This window comes from Copidosoma floridanum, unplaced genomic scaffold, assembly GCF_036245765.1.
Source record: "Copidosoma floridanum isolate Cflo_tuat_1 unplaced genomic scaffold, Cflo_Japanese_pri ptg000030l, whole genome shotgun sequence".
NCBI classification, from domain to species: domain Eukaryota; kingdom Metazoa; phylum Arthropoda; class Insecta; order Hymenoptera; family Encyrtidae; genus Copidosoma; species Copidosoma floridanum.
The window spans coordinates 2,025,775-2,048,582 of NW_028321907.1; the positions used below are offsets into that span (position 1 = coordinate 2,025,775).

Below are 22,808 nucleotides of genomic sequence, written 5' to 3' on the forward strand. Positions count from 1 at the left end.
TGCCTATAGGTTGCTCGCGGTCGCATGCACGGGGAGGAAAAAGAAAAGGAGGCAGCAAACGGTACACCCGACCCGGATAAACCGTTAAGTAGTATATATGTATATATATATATGGTATACATACACGGAAAAGTATAAAGAGCTGATGCACAGTATGGCAGGGTTGTACGGTATACGACGACGAGAGTCGTCCTTCCTTCGCGAGCAGACTAATTAATCGATTGATACATCGGCGCTGATTTGCTATATGGGAGAGAACAATGAGAGGCTCCGTCTACATAATGTATATACGGCGCGCGGGAGCTTGACTGTTTGTGTAATTATGCAACGAGAGCTAGGAGAATCTCTCTTTACTCGCGCACTCCCGAGACACTCTCTGATTCGCCTGAAGAAAGCGGGGTGGTTTTTTCCCGTCGCTTTTGACACTCGGTTGCACGAAAAAGCGCGGCCATAAACGCGCGCGTATATGTATATATACGCACCATGCGCGGAGTTAATGAAGGGAAAGAAGCGACCGAGAGAGAAAAGGAGGAGGCCCCCGTCCATTAGTAAAACGACGGGGTGGTATGCACCGTTTAAAAGCCGTGCGAGTGTGTGCATATATACGTGGCTCTTGGAGAGTCCACCGAGTACAAAGGGTCTTTGGCTTCCGGAGCGAGGTAAAAGGGAGAGCCGCATATCCCGCGTTTGTTCGCGATGTGTACACGCAACGAAGGAGGAGAGCGAAAGATTACGCGAGGAGACGTCGGGGGGGGGGGGGAGGTGCGGCGAGCGAGGAAAATTCATCGATCAGTTGACGTAGAAAAAGCCGTTATCAGCCAACGGAAAGAGAGAGTTTGTTTGATCCCTAAAAAGTGTACACCCGAAAACGCTGGGGTCTCTCTGGGAATAAGAATTTGCTTTTTGTCTATATGCCCTCTCGAGAGCAGGTTTATGCTTGGGTATACACCACTTTCACGTTACACATGAATTTTGGAGGAAGAACAAGAGAAAAAAGATATACCGCTACTCGTTAAACCCTTCAGAGTAGAAAAAACAATTTACCATTAGACAATTTTTGGTACAAGTACGTGTATACAAAGAAACAGGGGAAAAAGTGAATCGGCACAGACGCGCGTGCAAAAAATATTTGTGTACTCTCTTTTGACAAATATACGTGCTCGCGGTCGAAAACTTGCGAGATTTACGACGAAAATCAGGTGTTTGCCAAATTTGTTGAAAAATTGGGTCGCACGTACACGCGACGATGATGATGATAATGAATATATATACAGCGTGTTCGCGGTGCTGCCTCACTTCCAGCCTCGCTACACGGAGAATCAGTTTTACACACACGTGTACATAAATGTCGCGCAAAAAGAAAGAAAAAAAAGTGAGCTGTTTGCACAATTGCGCATCTCGCGATTTGCCGTATTTCCTTGTGAATATGTAGCATAGGTACACGTTGAAACGACGCGCGTCTTATCGGGGTTGTTACATTTGTGTGTGTATGTACGTTACACAACGCGGTTTTGATTCGGCTCCCCTCGTAAAATTATGTATATATGTAGCCGAAGGTGCGCGTGATTGATCGCCAAATTCCTAAACGGGGGCATAGGAAAATTACGCACGCGCACCTCAAAGACGCGATAATTATCGTCGTCGTCGTCGTCTTTAACAGGAAAACGCGGCGAATGAAATACGATCCGATTCCTGTCTTATCAGCTATTCATCCAACACACGCGCGCGTATACGTGTAAACGTTGTTATACATTATGCCCGACAATGTCTCCTTGCGATACCGCGCGTGCACGTAATTAACATTCGCGCTTAAGCGTGTATTATTCACCACTCGTGTTCCGGCTGGTGGATTTTTTTTTTTTTCTTTACTCTTAAAATGTAGAAAGGAAAAATTGAGTTTTGCCAAAATCACACCCTAGAGTAAGAGTCATTGGCAAGTCGGATGATATTTCACGCAGGTAGAATGTAAAAAAAAAAAAAAAAAAAACGTCTTGTCACATCCGTCTCTCGAGTATATGGGCAAAGGAAAAAGAGAATCCCCGCGTCCTTGGGTCATCGTCGGCGAAGCACACACACACACAGAGAGAACGGCCAAAGAGAAAAATGACCCGTCCAAAAAGAACTGAGAAGAAGAAGAAGAAAAAAAGAAAATAAAAGCTCCACACCCACACGTGCGCGCACGCGGAAGAGTGTCAAAAGAGTTCCGGGGACAACTACTCGCACACGCCAACGCGATCGAGTATGTCCCATCGCATATCGCGAGTTGTATGCATGTATATATATGCGGGAGCGTGTCCTCGTGACTGGATCATTATTTATGCATGCAAAGAGCAAAAAAAGAAGCGGAGCCGAGTCCGAGACAGCGTATATACATATATACGCGCAGGTACAGCTCTCGTGACGTCTTCCCCGGCTATATACATATATAATATTATGCATGTGTACTTCTCCCACAGCGGTTCGCTAATGGAGCTGAAATCTCGCGCGCGTGTGTAATTACTCCCCTGATTCCCTTATACTTGTGAGCTCCTGGAGGTGCACTGGGTTACTTTGCTATACCTCACATTTTTTTCACAAGTGATCGAACGATGGTTTAGTTTTTCCAGAGAGTCGCGAAAATATCGTTGCGTAAGAGGAGGGGGGGGAGGCATCGTGTGCATCGTCATGGCTCACGCGTCGCCAATATTAACGTTACACATCAGGGGGACGAGAGTGAAAGAGACAGGAGGGCACGGCGATAATATCTGGCACTAACAGCTTTAATTCGATACACTTGGTACCACTACTGGGAGGGGGGGGGGAGGAGTGAAAAATTTTTCAGCTGCAGTGTGTATAACTCGTGAGCGCGTGTGGCGTAATAGGCACGGCGACGACCACGGAAAGGGGGCCCCAGCTCGTATCGTCACTTATTATATTCCTTCAACTCGGACACACGCACACACGGCCACTTTAAGCGAAACTCGCGCGCTTTAAACTTTACGATCCATTTTACCATTAAAAAGGCTTTGTGCGAGTTGTTAAGATATTACTGGGGAGCAGGGCGAGGGATCACAAGCTGCTGCTTTTTGTACAACTTCCTGGTACGCGGGTGGTTATTATTATTATTATTATTATCATCACTGTTCTAATTTATTTCATCAGCGGTGACGCGATCGCGAAAGTGGGTGTTGGATGATTTTAGGCCACTCGAGTTATTTTGCAGCTCTATGTACGATCATTAAATATATATTATCTTTGGTATGTATAAAAAAAAGTATCTCCTGTACGTGCAAAACTGCACTCAATGTACACTATAATATGCTCCATACTCTACAGACATCAGCAATTGCCCGTATAGAAAGTGCGAAACCGCGTTTGTACGCACGTACACACACACACACATACTGCAGCAGGCGGAGTAGAGCAAGACTCGAATTACGCAACGAGTGACTTAACCCGTAAAGCCAATTCGGGCCCCGCTCGGTTCGAGAATCGCGCGCTCGCGAGAACAGATGTCGGCGGGGGAGAGGAGGTGGGGAGAGGGGGGGGGGGTCTGTACAAGTCGGCGCACCGCATGATTCGCTGCTCGTATACAATATACGTCGTGCGGATCGGCCACAGGGGAGAGAGAAAAGAGAGGAGGTGCAATCGAGCGGACGCGAGTGGCTCTTTAATCGCCTACATCCATGTGTGTGTATACCAGTGTGGCAGCCGTGGGGATGGGGGAGGGGCGAAACTTGAACAAGCACACTGCACACGCAACTTACTTTTCGCTGCTCTGCGAGGGAAGGACGGAAAAAAGAAAATTTTTATTTACATCCAACCCTTTTTTTTTTTTTTTTCTTTTTTTTCTTTTTGCGTAAGCCAGCTTCGTTGGGTATATTTACATTGGGCAAAGCGACGCGAAGCACAATCGAGCGAATCAATCTGCTTTTGTTGCCGATAGCCGGAGATAACAAACGCGCGTATATATACATTTTCGCGAGGGCGCTGATTTTCACGACAGATTTCACCGGCGATTGATCAAACTCGCCGATCCCCGGCTTTCGACGTGCGATTATCTGGAGTCTCCGATCGATCCCTACAGTGTTAAACGCGATAAGCGCGGGTTACATCATCGTCCGACTTTAAAAACGCGGATTTTGGCGAGTACAATTAAAAAGTAATTTGCTTGAACGCGTTGTAAAAACCATCTTTGGCACGAAACACAACTGCAGCGAGTACAGTAGTAAAAATTAGCAGCTCGCCCGAGGGGGAGGTTTGTTTACATCTGTACAAGTCGCGCGAGAGAGAAGCGGTAGGTGTGCTTATTGTATATATAGGGAGAAAAAGCTGCACGCCGGGGCACAGTAGCTATGTAGGTACATTTACATCCCACTATATATACGTATACTGTTGCTGCTGCGCAAGCGACTTGATAACAAAGAGGCCATCGCCTCTTGTTCTCTCTCCTCCGCCCACATTCTTTTCCTCCTTCGCTTGTACTCGCTGCAGTGCTTTTCTACACTGCGGTATTATATCGTGCACCTTTTTTTTTTTGTTCTTCCCACATCGACGACGACAAAGCCATTTGATTGTCAGAACGAGTGATCCTTAATTTCCTCGTTCGAGTACAGGAGGAAGCGGAAAAAAACAAAAACTCGGCATCGAAAATACGCCGATCAATTGAAAAAGCGTTTCGAGATAATAACAATATTGTACGCGTACATGCATATAATATGTATGTATCTCGCGCGTCTATCTTTGTTTTCGTCCGCTGAGGAAAGTGAGATACAGCACTGTCGCATCAGCAGCAACAGCTCCGGCTCAATATCGCACGAATGCACACACAGTCAGGTATGTATATAGATGAGTCGTGCAAGTACAGCATACCCTGCAGCGGCAGCGTTTTATCGGCGAAAAACAAAATTATCAAATAATAATAATAAGAACAAAAAAAAAAAGCTCTCACTCTTTGAGCCGGAACTCGCGATAACCAACGTAGGAGGAAAAAAAAAAAAAAAAGAAAGAAGGCAACAACAATAATTCACGTTGACGCTTATCGAGGGTATGTATAATATAATATGCGCGTGTGCAATAGAAGATGCATATTAAAACAAAAAAAAAAAAGAAATTGTACAATCCGTACCTTTTAAAGCACTTCCTTTTCAACGTGGACGTCGACGACGACGACTTAGCTGCGACAACGACGCCGACGGTGATGGCTCCTGGTGTAGTCGCCGTCGTGTCGGGGTGCGGAGGCACTTGCGTCCTCAGAAGTGTTCATGGGTCTCGAACGAACTATGTTACGTATACACGTAGGCTTTGATTCACTCAACAAAAGCAGAGCCTCACTCGCGTTATTGTTGCACGTATATTGATGATAATAAATCCACCCCTTGTACAGCGATCACGATCGTAAGTACACACGGAACTACTTGAGCGTCAGCTGGTGAGAGAGAGACACACACACAGACACACAGAGTGGGTGTGAAGGTGGAGCGCGCGAATCGCGAAGCACGTGAGCGGAATTATTGTCTGCGCCCTACATCCAAACGATACACGTTATAATATATACTTTTGATGGGCACACACACTCATATATATGTACACAGTGGGATGCAACAATATGTATATACGAGAGGAGACTCTCGGTGGTTTTCCTCCTACGCAGTTGTAGTCCCTCTTTGCGTGATTCACTCTTTTGGCTGTTGAATTTTATAGCTGATGCACACTGTGCGTAAACGTACGACAGGAGAGGAAAAAAAAAAAAAAAGAGTTTGCAGAAAACAACTACAACACTCGAGCATCAGCACCGTCACCACCACCAAACATCCTCATCATCAGAGCACAACGAGTGTACAATTATGCGTTAACCACCACTATTATTATTATTATTAAGATGTACGCTCAATAAGCGCGCTCCGAAATAACTCGAACGGCGATGCATGAGCGGCCGCAGCGAATTATTAATAGACGCGTTATACTAAATACTGCACACGAATTCCGAACGAGGTACACGTATATATGCAGTCGTCCCACGCACACTTTACGCACGCAAAGCTATCGATCGGTGAGTAGTTAAGTCTCGGTGTGTAAAACGACACGGGGGCGGATTGTTCTTGGGTTGCTCCGAAATGTTGACGGGAAACAAAAACCAAAAAAAAAGAAAAGAAAAAAAAAAAAAAGGAGATAAAGAGAGATAAAAGTAAAAGCCGGAGCTCCTCGACAGGTCTCTTTAAATCGGCAGTGTGGCGCTCACCCAGGAAGGAACGACCCGTTTCACCGAGCACTGCCGAGCGACTGAGGCGTAGCAGCGCTCCGGCTTTAGGAACTAGCGGAGCTCTCTCTCTCTCTCTTTCCTTGGCTCGACGGCGGCGGGGCACGGCGGCTCGGGGGTGATCGGTACCTATACACACACCCAACGGAGCGAGAGAGAGAGTCGGGGCCGGCGAATCGGGAGGGGGCGTGCGGTGGCTGCCGCGGATCCCCGCCGACGGAAATAGTAGCCGAGGAGTCGCTCGTTCTCTCTCTTGCGTGCGCGTGAGGGCGGGGTACAGTCAAGTACAGTGGTGTATTCCGTAGCGGGCGCGGCAACGGGGGATGATGATGCTGCCCGCACATACACAGGCAAGCGCACAAAATGTATATACACGCATACAGTAGATCGCACGGGGAGAAGAAGAGACGGTGGTGGAGGCTCACTTCCTTGTGTATTACTCTCTCTCTCTCTTTGCAGCAACGCGTCGTGGTGGTGGTTGGCACACAGCTTCCTCGTGGGCTTCTTTATTCTTCTCCCGATCGAGGGGGGGAGGGGGGGCTTGGCGAGGGCACACTGCAAGCGCACGATCTGTATACTATATATACACGTTTGATGCGTGCGATGTATGCAAATTCACCCGGCGGATTCGGAATTCTACATCGCGTCACCTAACCCCCCCCCCGGCCCCTTTTTCTCTCCGTCTCGTTAAATCGCCGGGAAGCACTTGCTTCGTGTTTCATCTTCAAGAGCAGTGGTGGTACTGTCCCGCCTTGTTCCGAAATTATTTGGCGAGCCTTTTTTTTTTTTTTTTTTTTTGCTCGCTTAAGCTGGTGCGCTCTCTGAAGCCACTTGTTCTGTGTTACGAGGGAGGATCGCTCGGACTGCGCTTACGATTTACCGTATTTTCCATCGATTTGCGACCAACGAAAAATTATGCCTTTACCTTCGTTGTTTCGGCTCGCTACATAATTTATTGTGATTTGATGTATTCCGTACTAAACGAAAACTTGGTTACAAAACTAATTTTTTTTTTTTTTTCCGATTCTCGATTAAGCATACCTACTTGAATAGATAAAAATTACCCCGCTCTATTATACATTTATACGCATAGACAAAAAGTCTCTTTGGCGTATAGAATGAAAATCGTGGGCATGTTAATGCACCCGTGAGTGATTTTTAATTGGATTTCAAAAAAAACGTATACATAAACAGTAAATACGTCAATCGGGTTGGGCGGCGTAATCGATTAACAGCCGCCGCCGATAACCGATCGGTGATGAAATCAATAACGCGCACGCGTACCTATATATATATATATATATACGTACTGTATATACGTGCTTTTTCCTTTGTCCCCCGTATGGGTGGGGCGCGATTATTTTCATCTTCCTCGATTCTTCGGAAATCCCCGAGCGCCGAGGCGTGTGCAGCTGTCGTGCTCTCTCGCTACGTGTATAAGGGATACACGGGGAGTGTGATACGATTCCTTGCGAATTGGCTCGTGTATGGGGGCTGTCGCCTTTACGAGCGCCATGGGAAAATGTGTATATCTGCCCCCCCCCCCCATTTTTTTATTTTTTTATTTCATTGCGACGATGTTTTTAAGAATCAATCGGCAAGAGAAAAAGGGAATCGGTGAGAATTGCACGATAACATTGTTTTGCCGAATCGGAGATTATATAAATGCGGTACGCTTACTTGCAGGGATTCGAGAAATCCGCAGTGTGACAGCTTAAGATTCCCTTTGGATCCGAAATTAAGCTGATAAAATTGCCGTCATCCATCGAATTAAAATATCATGTAACTTATTTTTTAATTTGTTAAAAAAAAAAAAAAAAAAAGTAGTGATTGGAATTCCAAGATAAATCATTTTTTCATCGTAGTAGACTTTCATTTGGAAGACGAGAAATTTATTAGCAAACGATACGTGTAGCTTTGGAACAAACGATAAGAAAAGTACATGACAAAAAACGTCAAGTACAAGTAAAACTTGTTCAAACACAGAAAACATGTGCCACACTCGTAAAATCACTTTCAAAAGCTGCTGCTGCTCTGTACACTGAAAATTATAATGTGGAACCAAGGGTATATAGCTTTTCCCGGGATCTTTAACTCTGTACTTAATGTTAGGACTACTAAAAATACAAGCGAGTAGATTGCTCATGCTATATAATTGATGATTTTTTTTTGTCTCACAGACATGTATACTTTTTTCAGTGTCAAAGTTAAACTACAGAAAACTAAAAGTGTTAAAAAAAAGTATGGATTGTTCAATTTTTGCAATGCACACGAATGTGATTGTAGGTAGTTTTAGTTAATACCTTGTCCGGTAATATCGTTTAGCAAAACGTTTATTTATAATCATTTAACACTATGCACGTATAACATTAATATACGTGTTTCTACATGGCGTGGACTGCGTAACGCTGTACGACCGGGCAACACTGCTATGCACATCTATTTAGTGCAGCTTATCTTTTTTTTTGTTTTTGTCATTTTTGTCAACATATCTCGGAAAATATGTGTTCCGTGATTAAAATTTCTCTCGAGAGTTGAATTACAAAGTCATCGGCATCAATAGCCGTGGGGGCCGGAACTCTCGCGGGGAAGAGGCGAGTCGCGACGACTTATCGTCACTGGGTAGCCGCGAGATCACCCATTATCTTCATGAAGCTTTTATTGGGATATAATTGTTTTTTTTACTCGAGCATATTGTACTTGACAGTGTGCGTTTTTGCGATCTCCACCGTACGATATACTTAAAGCCTTTTTTTTGGAATTATATACGTATGTTGGGTTCTCAATTGTCTCGTTTTTTCTTTCTGCCGATGAATTTTTTGTTATTACCAACATTCACATCAAGTTAATTAATTGAAGATGTTTAACGTGCACTATTCACCCCAACATCGTACGATTCAGTTCTTTCAGAACATTTAATATGTAAAATCAATGAAGTATAAAACACTGTACAGCATTGATAGAAAGGATTCCTTTTATATTTAAGCTGTTAACAAACACTTCATCTTTGACAGTTAGCGAATCAAGGATTCGACAGTTAGTATTTGAGGTCACGAAAAAAAATATAGTTACGTCGTCGAGTGTGTGTTCATCAACTATGACTGTCAACGAATATAAATTACATAAAAATCCAAAGCCCTGAATTATGGTTAATGAATCATTCATTAACTAGTAGTAATTCTGGCTATCGGTGTACTGTACTGGGTGATAAGTGTTTCAAGAACACAAAAATCGATCTTTTATCAGCTGTTCAACTATATAGCTCTACCAAATCGGACAAATTTCTCTTTCCTAAAAATTGACACTAGGAGAGATTGTAGAAAGCGAAAAATTTCCGTCGCACCATCAATTTCCAGAAACTGTATAATAATTATGTAAAATATGTTTTTTTGTTTTTTTTTACAAAATCGTTACGACGCGATAGAGCTGGTAAAATAGTTGATAAAAAATTAGCGCGATTATTTTTCGAATGCATACAAACATTGCTGCGATGCACTTTGTCAACGGGTGAATAAATTAAAACATCGCGCTTGGATTCGGAGTGCGGACGATACTTAATTTTCGTTCACAAATTTTCCTACACATACCTGGGGGCACTGTAGATAAGAATCATCGTTCCGAAGATGCGTTTCAAGAAAAATTTTAATCTATTTTTGGGGTCTCCTAATCGACGTTTTTCGTGGAATTGCCGATGTACACATAGCGTATATTTATTATAGTGAGCGATCGCGGGCAAACAAATTATTGCTTCGCTATAAGGCAAATCGTCAAATCCGAGACATCGAATCGGGGCGAGGGGAAAAAAAAAAAATTTGAGCGAAAGCCGAGTTACTCAACACTTTGACTCTCGATAAAAGTTATCAAAGTACAACAGAGAGCAATGATATATCGATTCGTTTTCTATCTCTGCTCTAGTTGTGTACGTAAAATCTCGAGTTTCGCGATACAGCGAGTCAAGTGTTTGCTGCTTTGCGCACACGGATATGTCGGCGACGAAGAAATAAGATACGACAGCCCCTCAAAATTTTGTGTCGTTTCGGACACGTTTTTTTTATTTTTTACTCTTTTAAAATAAAAATACACTGTTGTACCCTCCGATTCCACCTCACGCTATCCCTCGGAATTTTGTATCACATCCCAGCGAAGCTCTAACGAAATCAAAAGAGCCAGAGGCAGCACGAAAATTAAAAATCAAATGATTGCGAAACACAGCAATAATCATGTGTATTTATATAATGGATGTATATTAATTGCCTGGATAAAGCAGAGGTACGCCGTTCCCACTTTGGACGATAAGACTTATACATATACTGACAATAGGCCTGCATTCAAGACAATGAAATTAAAGCTCCATTTAATTGACATCAAAATTATCACTAGAAAATTATTACAACATCCTTGGTTGATTATACTGCTTCGTGGATAAAAAAAAAATGAAAAAACCCTTCTGCGTATTTTGCTTTTTCTCTTTTCTCTGTACGCAGGTAAACATGCACAACCAAACGACAACGACGGCAATACTTGTTCACTCGAGGAAATCCAAGTTTATTTTTTTTTCTTTCTTCCAAACTCAAGCAGTTCAGGCATCGTGATATGTTTCCGCGTGGCAAATAATAATTATACAATGCTCGGCTCTAGCTCACATTTGCAACGCCACCATACAACGTGTGTCTGTCGGGCGGTGCATGTGTATCGACACTTGTTGTACAAAAGCTTAGGCACGTATGGCGCTTATCGCAAGAACTCATATTATGAATGTCAGCGCAAGTGTGTGTGTCCCCGTTGCCAGGGCTAGCAGCTGTTTTTACCAAAAAAGCAGCTTATCTTATCGTCCCAGCGCACCAGAGCCCATTACATTATACGAGCGTGGCCAGCACAACAGCCAGGGCTGGTATACACACACACACACACCCTCTTTCCGTCTAATCTTTGCGATTTGTCTTGGCAAAAAAAAAAAAAGTTTGACTGGCAACGAGGTGATCTCTAAAAAATTACGACGGAGAAAAAGACATTAAATTCCAGCTCTGCTGGCCGAAGGCGCGCGATTTGATCTTTTTTTCTTGAGGTATTGCTCAACCCTGATTTTGGCCGCCGATGCAGCACGTGTTGCTCAAACGTAAATTTTCGATGTCGATCGTACGTTACGTGGGTACGCATACAAGTTTAATGTTGTTTGAGCTTCGGTAGCTAAATTAATATTGTTTCATAACTGTTTTTTGACTAGCTACGCGGATTAATAGTAGTTTTCGTCACTAAAGTGCCATGGTCGCAAGGTAGCCCACTGTAACTTCCGTAATGTTATTTCTACTGTAATTGCGGACATTGATTTTCTTGTCAACTTGTTAAAAGTATTCAAGTCAGTTTGAGGAATGTACTATCAGTCACGAACGTGATACTCCGGATATTTGTTTTCGTTTTCGTAAAAATTTAAATCGTTTAGACCATTAACAAGCCGTTAACATTAAACATAATCTTTTATTTTTTATATCCATTTTTCAAGAAAACCCATGTAACCTAATGATCGGATTCCAGACATTTGATTATAGCAACAAAAACTATTTTTGTAAATTAATTTTAGGAAAAGAAAATACATTATTATGATAATATTTACCCCCAAAAAGCGAGGAAATGTTTTTTGTAAATGAAAAATGAAAGTCAAATAAAGTAGACAGTTTGGAAACCAGATTTCACCTTCAAGCCATTACTTGGGAAGTAACACTCAAGGCCTAAGAAATCAAAATCTTGTGATATCACTAATTGTCACGGTCATAATTATGACGACAGTGCTAATGAAGCACATACTTAAGGACACAAAAATAGACGGAAATATTTTGTAAACGTTAAATTTTAGAAGAAAGCAACAAAAATATACACAATGATTACCAAATGTTGAAAAACCAATGTCCACATGATGTATTTGATTTTTTGTGCCATGATGCTTTCATTGTAGGTCATTGGATTACTTACGCTTATCAAAGAATTTCGACAATTTCACAACAGCATGCCGGATTTTCGAAAAAAACAATTAAATGGTAATAAAGGTCCACTTCTCAAATTTGTAATCTGTACAGTGACTAAATCGTCTTTAATTTCAAATGTAGTTAAGTAAATTTTTATAACTTATTTTGTGCCAATAGCCAACTGCCAGTTTTCCGGATAACAATTACCCTTGTGTTTAATCGCATCATCCTACGGGGGATGGCTCAATCGCGTTCAGAATTACAGAGCTAAACTTATGTTAATGAAGTCAAAATCACTTTTCTATGTATGTACTTATTTCATAGACTGTCCAGTTTGAGTAAAGCGTAGGAACACAAGTTAAAGACCCCAGGCCGTCAACGTTCATTCCACGTTGAAACCACCAGTTCTCGTCCGATCACTGAAGTGAAGCAACGTTGGGCGCGGTTAGTACTTGGATGGGTGACCGCTTGGGAATCCCGCGTAACGTTGACAACTTTTTTTAAAATTTTTTTTTCATTTCACTCTAAGCAAACGAATTAAGTATACTAGAACGTGAATAAACATTTCCTCGCTCACTTTTCTATGTATGTACTTATTTCATACACTGTCCAATTTGAGTAAAGGCTAGGAACGCAAGTTAAAGACCCCAGGTCGTCAACGTTCATTCCACGTTGAAACCACCAGTTCTCGTCCGATCACTGAAGTGAAGCAACGTTGGGCGCGGTTAGTACTTGGATGGGTGACCGCTTGGGAATCCCGCGTAACGTTGACAACTTTTTTTAAAATTTTTTTTTCATTTCACTCTAAGCAAACGAATTAAGTATACTAGAACGTGAATAAACATTTCCTCGCTCACTTTTCTATGTATGTACTTATTTCATACACTGTCCAATTTGAGTAAAGGCTAGGAACGCAAGTTAAAGACCCCAGGTCGTCAACGTTCATTCCACGTTGAAACCACCAGTTCTCGTCCGATCACTGAAGTGAAGCAACGTTGGGCGCGGTTAGTACTTGGATGGGTGACCGCTTGGGAATCCCGCGTAACGTTGACAACTTTTTTGCTGTTGCCGTTGAAAACAATGAGACTACAGGTAAACCAGACAGTCTCCACATGCTATATGGTGGCATAATAATTTTATGTTCTACATGGCACTGGTTTTCCTTTTATTTATCATTTCCCACAGGTCATCGCTTTGCCCAACACTGCCAAATAATTTCCAGTGGAAAAAACACTACGTAAGTAAGTATATTGCTTTTAAGCACCTTCATACCGTCAATGAAGAAATATCATTAGAGTTTATTGCACGTGACATCATAGGTGGATGCCAGTGACAGTCTACCAATAAACATTAAATAATGTAGTTTTTAAAACGTACAAATTTCTAGTAACTATTAACCAATTGGGTTTTTTTTTATTTTTTAATAATTAATTACTTACGAAAATAAAAATTATTATATTTTCAATTTTAATGATACAATAACAATGACAACTATTCCAATCAAACGAAATAATTTTATCTATAGAACCGTCAAGTGGTTAAACAATTACACTCAACTTCTATAATTAAACGAAAGATAGTGGCCGAAGCGTATATTGTTATCTTATAAATAATACACTATTTCAAAACAATTAAAATTATAAATATCTATTAAAAAAAAAAAAAATTCCATATCCCGTGATGTCCAATCGAATGTTGTTACAATAAACTCAACAAATTATCGTTGCTATACCGTTTGAGAGTTAGAAGGCACACACGTTATGCGCATCTGTGAAATCTCAGGTGCTACGTCGACCCAACTGGGAAACTTACGCAAATTCACGTGTAAGTATGCACTGGTCAGGGAAATAAAGAGGGAATGTTACCGGCCTTCGAACCGGAGCTCCGCGAGTCTCTTTTCTATTTTCTCCTTCGCGTACTTCGAATTCCCCATCTCGTAGCTGACAATATAATACGCTCGCGCTCTATTATTACGCGTAGTGCACACAGGTACGCGTGCATCATACACCTACTGACTTGTATGCACACGTACTCGCGCGCCATTTAATAATCGATCAAAACGTGTCTCGTTCCTCGCGCAAGAGCCTGTAAATTGACGAACAACCCTGTAACATATACCTGTATGAAAAAAAAAAAAAAAAAAAAAAAAAAAAAACCATCTTTGTGCAGTATTGTGCGCGCACAAGGTGCAACGCTCCATACCAAAAGGCACTTGGCTGCCTGTCACTCCTATTATCTGCCTGTATAATATGCATTCAACCTCTGACGAAATACTAAGCGCACACCTGATACAAACACACAGACACACACTATATATATAAAGCAATCGATTTATCGTGCGCTTTTCGTTGCGCAGCCCGAGAAAAGCAACCAAGTGTTCGCTGCAATCTTTAATCACTTTAAAGACTCCGCGCTGCAGCCGCTGATTTGTCCATTAACCTCAGCACGTGTATATAAACTTTGAGTTGTTGCACTCAGGTGTCTCCGGGAGATCTCGGCGCTCCGATAATTTTTCCTGCAGCCTCCATGTCGCATTTGCTGCCCCCATTGTTTTTCGTGTAGGCTATTTATGCATCGCAGCGACGCCACGCGTTTATTGGACAATTAAAATTCTTTGGGGAATTTGCCTACGGAGACAAGCGGCTTCTGAACGCGCAAGTTATTGGTGTGAAATTTTCGCTCCGAAATCGGGCCCTGGCGTTTTATTATTATTATTATTTTTTTTTTTTTCATTTTCTCCCCTTGTCAACTTGCAAATGAGCCATGACGCAACGGACAATTTCGTCGTTCCAAAGCGCTTCGGAGATACGTAATTGAAAAGTGCATTTTTGCCGAATAAATTGGGGGTAGATGGCGATGGAGAAAATATTTTTTTTGTCTCCCCCCACAAATCGGTCAAAAAATTTTACACATCAGCTGTTGAAACCGTTGTCGCACGATCGCCCAAACGATCCGAGCCTCGTAGGTATACAAAAATAATACCAGTGCACGCGCGAAAAGCCCCGTTATCACGACCGAGCTATTTCCGCGACGCTCGTCCACCCAAACGCATCGAATGCTCATTTCGATATTAATGGTTTCCGGGAAGAGAACCGATCGACGACGAAATCGTTAAACTTCTTTTCCAACGATTATATATTATACACACACACACACACACAGTCGGAATTGACGTCACGAAGTTGAGAGAACACGAGAAGTAATTAGTCACGGGCACTCGTGTATTTATCGTTGGGAATGTTTGGATTCGCACAGAGCTTTGAACCCACACACACCCGTGTTGTAGACAAATCCGTCCGTTCATAGGCCAACGCCTGTATACATATAAAAAATAAAAAAAAACAAAAATCATGTGAACCAAGTCGAGAATAATGGAGGCAAAATCCTGGGAGCGAGCCGGGCACATGATTCATCTATACGTGTATGGGCATGCATGTATATATTTACTTACGTAACAATAACGGCGCGAGTCGATAGGTGCAACATATATATATATATAGTAACGGATGCACACAGATGCAGGGTACACACGCGCGGGGTCCTGAGAAAAAATATGAGGAGGGAGTCTGCCACCTGCACGGCAACCCCTTGTCGCAGCCTCGAGTCAACGTCTTGGAGACGATCAGGGGAGGGACATCACCCATTGTACCGCACGCACGCAAGACGCTCGGAATAAGGGAGTTGTAGGGTAGGCGCGAGCGCTCCGGTCTAAAGTCACCCTCCGGGGGAGGGGGAGACCGAAATCTCGGGTAAGTAGGCATACACGACGGACCCGCGCAACAATGATAAAATGACTAACGGTCGCCGACGCCGTCTTTTTCCCAGGGCCTGCATGTATGTATACATCTCTCGAAGAAATTGTATCTCGCGCCGGCATCTCTCTTCGTTTTTTTTTTTTTTTTTTTTTTTTTTTTTTCATGTGTGTGTGTGCGTTTCCGTCGTCATCTGCTGCTACGAGCGCTTGCGTGCAACCCCTCCGAGACGAAATCTTCAAAGACGACGATGTGTCTCGGAGAAACGGGGACGGCGACCCGCATCGGACGCACCTTGTGTGCGTATATTGGACCCAAAGAAGAAGAAGGAAAAATATACATCATCGCGTCTCGCACCCTCGGATTTTCCCATAAGGAATCGCTCCTCGCCGGTGGAGAGGGAATCATCGATCCTTCAAAAAGTCCGCCCCGAGTGAAAGGAGCCTATATTATAGGAACGAGATCCTTACATACATACACATATATATATATATGTGTGTGTGTCTATGGGGCGAGATTTGCGTGACGTCTCGAAGCTATAATACGTTGCGCACGTGATGGTCATGGGGCGCGGGGTGGGAATAATCTGGATGTACTATATCGCAGGTACACCTTTCCATCTTCCTCGACTCACCCGGGGAGTTTTCAACAGGTACCAATGTACCATGAACACACATGCGTTCTCGAGAAATAGAGGGAGAGAAGGGGGGGGGGCCCATACCTCTCGGGACACACATAACAGGTTAAACAGGTTTGTGGGCGTCCCGAGTAGCAGCTACTACCTGTCCCCCCCTCCTCGCTCCCTGCCTCACCACCCTCTAGTCACCGTATATGCTTCTGATTCTCCGGATCTTCTCCTTCTCGTGGCGGAAGGGAGCGATGGTCTTGGAAAAAAAAAAAAATCGAGTAGGAGGAGCAGGAGGGACGGAAAAAAAATGAGAGAGAGAGAGGCAAGGAAGAAAAAAAAAAATATATGTACGGGAGATCAACCTCGTTTCATCTCTCCCTATATATACATGTATATACTCTCGTTGTGAACGCGATGGACAGGCAGGAAAAGAAGAAGCCGAGCCCACATACTTATATGTATATGTGTATGTGTGTGCGGATGGCGAAGCGGAGGCGCAGCTAAATAGCGCGCTTTATTATTGTAGTTCTCGAGTATAGCTCTTTGGTCCGCGTGAAAATATATTCCGGTGGGCGTCGGCCGAGACCTCATGGCTTTTTTTACCCATACCTGCCCTTTATGTGTATATAAAATCCTGCCGCGTGATTAATGCCGTGCTCCTATCCCTCACCTGAACATACTGCACATACGTATACTTCGGCTTGGGACTCGCTTCGTCGGACTAGATACATTTTTTGGCTCTCGAGGAAGTCACCAACCCCCGCAAGGACTATTTTTAACCTTCTTTTCTTTTATTTATTTTTTTTTTTTTTGCTTATTTGACGATATAATATGGACAAACAGCCGTCGGCAATCTCGTGCCGTATAATTTGAGAAAGGGACCGCAATTTTTTGTTGTTTTTTTTTTTTCGTCTCAATCAAAAAAACATCAATTCCACACACCACGAACCGTAACGTAATTTACGCGCTTGGAATTAGCTAGAAAAATGTGATTGGCCCGTCGGTCAAAGGAAAAAAAAAAAAAAAAAAAAAAAAAATTCATAGAGGAGGCATCCCATACCCGAGGAATCTCGCGCACGTCTGATTTCAGTGACTGGAATCCCAAGAGGCGGAGCCCCGAATCACCACCCGAAAAACCCTTCCCCACCTCTCATTCCTTTCCGTATATTTACCACATAACATTTTGAGATGATGATGATGATGATCATGATGACCCCTCGCAGGTGCTCAATTACCGCGTATAGGGTATTTCCAGTTCCCCCGTGCATCTATCACGATCACCAACACCGTCATCATCATCATCATTATCGGGAAAAGAGCAACTTTCTCTCACCGTCTCGACTATCTGTACCGAGATCTCTGGCTGTACAATGCTCGAACCCTTATCGCGACACTGTCCAATAAGCAGGTCGATTCTGATGACCATATGATTCATGTATACTGTAGGACACACGCGTGCGTGTACATAAATAAACCCAATCACGAACGGCAAAATGAATAATTTATCATTCGCCTAATCGCCGAGTTTAAATTGCACTTCCCCTTCTGCCTCTCTCTCCTCTTGACCATTGAAGGCTCCAATTAACGACTCGAATTTTTTTTTTTTTTTTTTTTCCTTCGTCCCGGGGGCGACGATGAGGCGCCCGCCCTTACGTAAGCAACGTGTTTCAAGTGCCAAAAATGATGTTGCCGTTGAAGGAGGGGAGAGAAAATTTTGATTGATCGCGCGACCGACGTTGTGACATTTTTTGATTACCATTATTTAAGGGTGAACCAACGATTTGTGTGTACGACTGCATTTATTTTTATTTTCCACGAGGAAAATCATACGTATACTATAGGTACACAGTATCGGTAGTTCTGTTGTTGTTGTTGTTGTTTTTACGTTCAGAAAGCGTGTGTATATATCGATGTGACGCATCGTATAACAACACTGCGGCATTGCAAGTCGATTAAACGACGTCCGACCCATTTGACCCCGTGGTGGAGGCTAAAATCGGCAAAAAGTCGATGTATTAACAAGTTCCATGTTGAGCCAACATAAATGAAAACATGACAAGTAAGTAGGTATATTATAAGTAAGGGGTCGAGAGGGTCTCTCCCGTACGCGCATCATCATTGTTACACGTACGCATGTATATATATATATATATATATATATGTAGGTGGAGTGTGGGAGCGGAGGAAGTAGAATTTTTTCACGTATCACGCGGAGGGAGAGATAGGCTTGTCAAGTCGTCCGGGCACGGCATCAATGATCGCTTGCAAAGGCCTCTCCCGCATAGCAAACAGTACATATTATACTTGCACCCCGCGGCAAGCGATATATATTTTCGTCGCAACTGCACTTTGTGTGTTACAAGTATGCATGTATATCCACCTCTTTTTTTTTTTTTTTTTTTTTTTCTTTTTTTTCTCTTTACACAGGCAAAGTTGAAATTCAATTGCAGCAACGCGCCCGACAGTGGGCGTGTATATGAAAATGTAAACGCACGCGCGAGTGCTCTTTGAAATCCAAGAGGCGTCCGACGGAGAACTTCCGATCGTTTCGAGCTCGGGCGGAGACTCGCGAAAAAATAATCCACAAAAGCAAGCTTGTTTTATCTTTCTGTCTTTGCTCGCATACATATTATACACTGAGAGGTAAATGTAATAAAAATTATACTCTGCTGGAATGGTGCCATTTCGCCGTTTCATAGGGACTTTTTACTTTGGCCCATCCTTATTTTTACCATTCCTTATTTATAACAAAAATTACTGTTCCAAACACTAAAAATTATGGTTCCAATAGTAAAAAGTCTCTAGACGACCGAACAGTACCAGATTACCAGTCCAGCACAGTAATTTTTATTATATTTTTCTCTCTGCGTATAAGCGAGCCGAGACTTTTAGTGGTTATTGTACGCGTACGATACGAAATTTCTCGCTTTTGTCATTAAAAATAGATACAAACGTATAATCATCGTAAAGCGATCGATTTCGTATTTTTGTTCTTACATATCGTATAAATATATATATGTTGTTGTTGTCGGTGGCAAGGAAAACGATAAGTCACACTGCAAACACACGAGACCATTGTTCGCCATCATTATTATTTTAATTTTTCCTCGAATTTTTCACAAGAACAACTTAACAAGTAAAACCGACTCTCCGACAAAGTCAATAAACGCACGTGCTCGTGTTTTCTCCCGAGTCTTAACTACTGATAACGAAGTACACAGGAGACACGTGCCGCACGAACTTATACATGTATAAGTGAGTGGATCCCCTCTACTCGCGTTTCCCAAGGTGTTCCCCAGAGTTATTTTATCACACGCGTCACGAATTCCTATAGGACTTTCGTCCCATCTGCGCTTCCCAATCGAAAACCTGTCCACTCATCTCGTCGTCGCGCGTCTTCCGATCGTCATCATCATCGCTTGTATACCCACGATCCCGTATCTGCGGGCCGGATCTCGGAACCTTTTCTCAACTTTGGCCACGTCACTCTCCCACCACCTATATACTCCCCAGCTCATTTCGGACTCTTTTATCGATTCCGAGGATACGATAAGGACCAAAGGGAACTTGCCTCTCGCTTCCGCGAACAGCTGCACGGGATCTCTGAAACACCTATTTCTTTTTTTCTTTTTTCATTTATACATATCGTACCGTGTCGAGGCATCGCATTGGCATGTTTTCCAAAAGTGGATGATCTCGGTATAGGTGCATCGATCAAACTCCGACGTTGCCGACTCAATTTATCAATAAACCAGAAGCGAGGCGGTCCCTCCTCTCCCCCCCCCTTTTTTTTTATCCATGACTTTAATTGTCAGGCCGATACGGCGGAGCCAAGTTCTAAATGTGGAGCGCCATCGGGACACCGGCATACGTAATGGGCGCCAAGTGGGTATAGGGAGGGAAATGTATTTTCGGGACCGCGAGGAGCGTATAATTTGGTTAACGAGGTGGATGTGCACGCGGTGATATCGGAAATCTGGAAGTCGGTCGCGTGAGTGAAAAAATAAGAATAACAATGACAAACTCACCTGGGAAAAAGAGTGAATTATCGCGTTTTCTCGCTCCCGACCGTCGGAAGAATGCAACGTGTCATCGTCCATCGGAGAATAAGGGGAGGGTGAAAAAAAAAAAAATATATATGTATAATACGTGAATCCTAATTGCGAGGAGGCCCATCAAAGGATCACGTCCCCCGAAGGATATAGAAGAAGCAGGAGGAGGCGTTCATCGAAATTTAAATAGAATATAGCGCGCGCGCGCGTGTGTGTGTGTATATATATGTACTCTAGAAGAAGAAGAGGCAGCTTATGTGTATATCCTCGTGAATAGGGTCTACAAGAGCGTTATGGCCCACTTTGAGATTCTGAGCGCGGCGCGTCGGAGGAATTCCTTCCACGGAGGGGAGAGAGAAAAAAATACGAAGATATTACAAGGAAGGAGAGCCAGATAAATGAAAGGCGGAACGAAACCGTCTGCGTGTGTGTGTCAATGCTGGCTATCCCGAGAAAAAAAAAAAAAAGGTGTTTTATTCCCCGGTAAGGTCACGTGTAGGTACAGGTATACGAGTAAGAATAACAATTCAGGCGTCTCGGGGTTGTTTTGGACGTAGGTGTATATGGATGCGCAGGGGTTGGACCCCGCGCTCGAGTCCCTTTTTGGTTCGCCTTTGTGTGCACATCTCCAAACGGGAGGAGGAAAAAAAAGCGAAAGAGAAAATAAGGATCGCGCATGGGTGTGTACGTGGGGGGGGGGGGGAAGGATCCGCGGCGCGAGGAATGTTAAAAAACCAGTTTAGGCCCTGTATACGCTATACAGCGGCTCGCACGTGCATGTATATTATACAGTGTTTCTTTCTCTCCCTTTAGTTTTATTTTATTTAAGATTATTGTTGTTTTTTGTTTTGTTTTTTTTTTTTCCACTACTTGATACACCCGTTTTTTTTTTCTTCCTAGAACCACTCGGTCTTTTGGGCGAGTTGGGTATTTTTTTTTTTTTTTTTCAAAAACGAAATCCGGGTAGCTCGCGGTTTAAAATTGGCCGGGTCGGTTTCGCCGCGCGAGAAACGCGTGTCCAGCTCGTGGGCGTCGCGCGCAACTATACATGTCGTAAAGCGAGGGCTCATTGTTCGTCCCCCGTTGTGTCTATTATACTTACTTGAGTGGCCTTTTTTTTTTTTTGGTGGCTATTTGCTAAAAAAAAAAAAAAAAAAAAAAAAAAAAAAAAAGGGATATACAGAGGTCCGCCAAGGGACACGTGCGCGTTATTATACCTGCGTGCATACGTACCAGGTTTTTTGAGTATATACCGGGTAGACTGAAACCTTTTTTTCTCTTTTTCTTTTCATCAACCATTGCGCTGGTGTTTCATTATTATCTCTGTGCAAACGGGAAATGAGTTTAATTCGCAGCCTTTTGTGCTTGATCTTGGCTCTTTTCGTGTTTGTTCAAGTGTATCGGTAAGAATTTTCTATCGGCACGCGATCAAACTTCAACACATAGACATGGGATTAAAGAGCCAACTTGTGTGTACATCGTACGCGTGAATGTGCCTCGAAGACTGTATGGATAAAATGATCGGCAAGCGCGAAAATAATGGTACAGGTGTCATCCCGATCGATAACGGGTGGGCGGACCAAAGACGGCAAATAAATTTCGACGATTGGCGCGAAAAACAAAATCCACAAGGCGAAGGAGACAAAGTATAGTTTCGGTACACTCATCATCTAAAAGCCGCGATCATTACGCAAATCGGTATGTATACTATATACTCGTAAACACGGAACGGCCCAATTCAAAAACAACGAGAGAAAAGGGAAGATCGATGATCCAACTCTGTCTCTCTGTACACATGGCAGAGAGGCGACAAAAGCGAAAGTCCAAAAAAGAAGTAACGCGCGAGCGATCGGTTCGGAAGCTGCGCCGCTGCAAGTCTCGTTATTAAACGCTCGAGTGAGTATATTTTCTCAGAGCGTATACACACACACACACACACACACACACGTATACGTGGGATATAACAGCAGAGAGCCAAGCGAGAGAGGAAACTCGCGAAGGCCGACGGGCCTCGCTTACACACACATTATATTTGCTCCAGACCAGTCGGGGCCTCCGTATGTATAAAGAGCCATACGTGCCGACGAGCTTGCGTCATCACGGATCTATACAAACTATGATCTCTCTCTCTCTCTCTCTCTCTATATGCTGTACTGTGTAAGCATAATTATGCACACC

At 43.2% G+C, this 22,808-nt stretch overlaps 1 protein-coding gene and 3 non-coding genes across 4 annotated transcripts in view; 3 read left to right on the forward strand and 1 right to left on the reverse strand.

Moving 5' to 3' along the window:
- The window catches only part of aop (ETS variant transcription factor anterior open), a 39,811-nt gene extending 33,581 nt beyond the window's left edge, over window positions 1–6,230 (reverse strand). The window contains exon 1 of the mRNA XM_014355596.3: window positions 5,108–6,230. The gene's annotated coding sequence lies outside the window, so the exon portion shown is untranslated. The remainder of the gene's footprint in view (window positions 1–5,107) is intronic.
- A 6,342-nt stretch (window positions 6,231–12,572) lies between these two features.
- On the forward strand, window positions 12,573–12,691 carry LOC111642998 (5S ribosomal RNA). Its single transcript, XR_002759628.2, has one exon. It is a non-coding gene; the product is annotated as a 5S ribosomal RNA (ribosomal RNA).
- Window positions 12,692–12,852: 161 nt separating this feature from the next.
- On the forward strand, window positions 12,853–12,971 carry LOC149373412 (5S ribosomal RNA). Its single transcript, XR_016293402.1, has one exon. It is a non-coding gene; the product is annotated as a 5S ribosomal RNA (ribosomal RNA).
- A 161-nt stretch (window positions 12,972–13,132) lies between these two features.
- LOC111642997 (5S ribosomal RNA) lies at window positions 13,133–13,251 on the forward strand. Its single transcript, XR_002759627.2, has one exon. It is a non-coding gene; the product is annotated as a 5S ribosomal RNA (ribosomal RNA).
- Window positions 13,252–22,808: the final 9,557 nt, after the last annotated feature.